Consider the following 4,200-nt stretch of genomic DNA (forward strand, 5'->3'; position numbering starts at 1 on the left):
GGCATGTAAAATGCCTTTGCATGCAATTCTGGCATTGAACGCCAGTTCTATGCTTGTTTCTGGTGTTCAGCGCCAGCTTTTCTCAGTGTGCATTTCTGGCGTCTGAACACCAGGATGCTGCTTGTTTCTGGCGTTCAACGCCAGATCCATGCTCTGTTCTGGCATTGAACGCCAGCCAGATGCTCCTTACTAGCGTTTAAACGCCAGTAAGTCCTTCCTCCAGGGTGTGATTTTTCTTCTGCTGTTTTTTATTCTGTTTTTCATTTTTATATTTATTTTGTGACTCCACATGATCATGAACCTAATAAAACATGAAAGAATAATAAAATAAAAATAAAATTAGATAAATAAAAATTGGGTTGCCTCCCAACAAGCGCTTTTTTAATGTCAATAGCTTGACAGTGGGCTCTCATGGAGCCACACAGGTGATCAGGTCAATTTTATAGACTCCCAACACCAAACTTAGAGTTTGGATGTGGGGATTCAACACCAAACTTAGAGTTTGGCTGAGGCCTCCCAACACCAAACTTAAAGTTTGATTGTGGGGGCTTTATCTGACACTGTACTGAGAGAAGCTTATCGTGCCTCTTTTACATGTTTACAGGATGATAACCTTGTGTTTTAAACACAAGAGAGTCCCCATTCAATTAAAGGACTAATTCACCTCTGTTAACATCTATCACAGCTCCTGTTGTGGCTAGGAAAGGTCTTCCAAGGATGATGCATTCATCCTCATCCTTCCTAGTATCTAGGATTATGAAATCAGCAGGGATGTAAAGGCCTGCAACCTTTACTAGCACGTCCTCTACTTGTCCATAAACCTGTTTTATTGAGTTGTCTGCCATCTCTAATGAGATTCTGGCAGCTTATACCTCAAAGATTCCTAGTTTCTCCATTACAGAGAGTGGCATGAGGTTTATTCCTGACCCCAGGTCACATAGAGCCTTCTCAAAGGTCATAGTGCCTATGGTACAATGTATTAGGAACTTTCCAGGATCCTGTTTCTTCTGAGGCAATGTCAGTTGATCCAGATCACTCAATTCTTTGATGAGCAAGGAAGGTTCATCTTCCCAAGTCTCATTACCAAATAGTTTGGCATTCAGCTTCATGATTGCACCAAGGTACTTGGCAACTTGCTCTTCAGTAACATCCTCATTCTCTTCAGAAGAAGAATACTCATCAAAGCTCATGAAGGGCATAAGGAGGTTCAATGGAATCTCTATGGTCTCTAAATGAGCCTCAGATTCCTTTGGTTCCCCAAAGGAAAACTCCTTGTTGATCACTGAACGTCCTAGGAGGTCTTCCTCCTTGGGATTCACGTCATCCCCTTCCTCCTTGGATTCGGCCATGATGGTTATATCAATGGCCTTGCAATCTCTCTTTGGATTCTCTTCTGTATTGCTTGGGAGAGTACTAGGAGGGGTTTCAGTGATCTTCTTACTCAGCTGGCCCACTTGTGCCTCCAAATTTCTAATGGATGGCCTTGTTTCATTCATGAAACTCAGAGTGGCCTTAGATAGATCAGAGACTAAATTAGCTAAGCTAGATGGATTCTGCTCGGAATTCTCTGTCTGCTGCTGAGTGGATGATGGAAAAGGTTTACTACTGTTAAACCTGTTTCTTCCACCATTATTAAAGCCTTGTTGAGGCTTTTGTTGATCCTTCCATGAGAAATTTGGGTGATTTCTCCATGAGGGGTTATAGGTGTTCCCATAGGGTTCACCCATGTAATTCACCTCTGCTATTGTAGGGTTCTCAGGATCATAAGCTTCTTCTTCAGAAGATGCCTCTTGAGTACTGTTGGATGCAGCTTGCATTCCATTCAGACTCTGAGAAATCATATTGACTTGCTGAGTCAATATTTTATTCTGAGCTAATATGGCATTTAGAGTATCAATTTCAAGAACTTCCTTCTTCTGAGGCGTCCCATTACTCACAGGATTCCTCTCAAAAGTGTACATAAACTGGTTATCAGCAACCATGTTAATAAGTTCTTGAGCTTCTGCAGGCATTTTCTTTAGGTGAATGGATCCACCTGCAAAAGTATCCAATGACATCTTAGCTAATTCAGACAGACCATCATAGAATATATCCAGGATGGTCCATTCTGAAAGCATGTTAGAAGGACACTTTTTGGTCAGTTGCTTGTATCTCTCCCAAGCTTCATAGAGGGATTCACCTTCCTTCTATCTGAAGGTTTGAACATCCACTCTAAGCTTACTAAGCTTTTGAGGAGGAAAGAACTTGGCTAAGAAAGTCGTGACCAGCTTATCCCAAGAGTTCAGGCTATCTTTAGGTTGAGAATCCAACCATATTCTAGCTCTGTCTCTCACAGCAAAAGGGAAAAGCATGAGCCTGTAGACTTCAGGATCTACTCCATTAGTCTTAACAGTATCACATATTTGCAAGAATTCAGTTAAGAACTGAAAAGGATCTTCAGATGAAAGTCCATGAAACTTGTAGTTCTGCTGCATCAGAGAAACTAATTGAGGTTTCAGCTCAAAGTTGTTTGCTCCAATGGTAGGAATTGAGATGCTTCTTCCATGTAAATTGGAATTAGGTGCAGTGAAGTCACCAAGCATCCTCCTTGCATTATTATTATTTTCAGCTGCCATCTTCTCTTCTTGTTCGAAAATTCCTGTAAGGTTATTTCTGGATTGTTGTATTTTAGCTTTTCTTAGTTTCCTTTTTAGAGTCCTTTCAGGTTCAGGATCTGCTTCAACAAGAATGTTCTTGTCCTTGCTCCTGCTCATATGAAAGAGAAGGGAACAGAAAAATAATAATAGGGATCTTTTTTTCCACAGTATAGAGGTTCCCTTATTGTGAGTAGAAGAAAAGAAGAGTAGAAGAGAAAAGAAAGGAGAATCCAAACAGAAGGGTGACGAGAGCAGAGATATGAGATGAAGAGAAGTGTTAGTAAATGAATAAAATAAATAAAAGGAGATGAGGGAGAGAAAAATTTTCGAAATAAATTTTGAAAAAGGTTAGTATTTTTCGAAAATTAGGAATGAAATAAAATTAAAATTAAAAATTGAAATAATTAGTTAATTAAAAGAATTTTGAAAAAGAGGAAGGTAATTTTCGAAAATTAGAGAGAGAAGATTAGTTAGGTGGTTTTGAAAAAGATAAGAGATAGTAAATAAGTCAATTAGTTAGTTGAAAAAGATTTGAAAATCAATTTTAAAAAGATAGGAAGTTAGAAAAGATTTTTGAAAAAGATATGATATGAAAGGATATGATTAAAAAGATATGATTTTTGAAAAAGATAAGATAAAAAGATATTTTTGAAAAGATATGATTGAAATTAGTTTTGAAAAAAAGATTTGATTTTTAAAATCACAATTAATGACTTGATTCACAAGAAATCACAAGATATGATTCTAGAACTTAAAGTTTGAATCTTTCTTAACAAGTAACAAACTTTAAATTTTTGAATCAAAACATTAATTGTTGATGATATTTTCGAAAATATGATGTAAAATTAGGAAAAAGATTTTTGAAAAAATATTTTTAAAATTTTCGAAAATAAGAAAAATGAAAAAGATTTGATTTTTTGAAAAAGATTTTTAAATTGAAAATTTGATTTGACTCATAAGAAACAACTAAATTTTAAAAAGTTTTGAAAAAGTCAACTCAATTTTTCGAAAATTTATGAGTGAAAAAGGGAAAGATATTTTTTTTTATTTTTGAATTTTTAATGATGAAAGAGAAAAACATGAAAAAGACTCAATGCATGAAAATTTCAGATCAAAACATGTGATGCATGCAAGAATGCTATGAATGTCAAGATGAACACCAAGAACACTTTGAAGATCATGATGAACATCAAGAACATATTTTTGAAAAATTTTTGATGCAAAGAAAACATGCAAGACACCAAACTTAGAAATCTTTAATGCTTAGACACTATGAATGCAAAGATGCACATGAAAAACAACAAAAGACACAAAATAAGAAAACATCAAGATCAAACAAGAAGACTTACCAAGAATAACTTGAAGATCATGAAGAACACTATGAATGCATGAATTTTCGAAAAATGCATAAATTTAAAAAAAAAATGCAATTGACACCAAACTTAAAAATTGACTCAAGACTCAAACAAACAACATAAAGTATTTTTTTTTATTTTTATGATTTTATTAATTTTTTTGGATTTTTGTATATTTTTTCGAAAAACATATAGGAAAAAGAAAATAA

At 35.2% G+C, this 4,200-nt stretch overlaps 1 non-coding gene across 1 annotated transcript; it reads left to right on the forward strand.

Annotated features, from left to right (window-relative positions):
* The first annotated feature begins 2,111 nt into the window (after positions 1-2,111).
* LOC112745879 (small nucleolar RNA R71) lies at positions 2,112-2,219 on the forward strand. Its single transcript, XR_003173786.1, has one exon. It is a non-coding gene; the product is annotated as a small nucleolar RNA R71 (small nucleolar RNA).
* Positions 2,220-4,200: the final 1,981 nt, after the last annotated feature.

The sequence above is a fragment of the Arachis hypogaea genome, chromosome 14 (genome assembly GCF_003086295.3).
Source record: "Arachis hypogaea cultivar Tifrunner chromosome 14, arahy.Tifrunner.gnm2.J5K5, whole genome shotgun sequence".
NCBI lineage: Eukaryota > Viridiplantae > Streptophyta > Magnoliopsida > Fabales > Fabaceae > Arachis > Arachis hypogaea.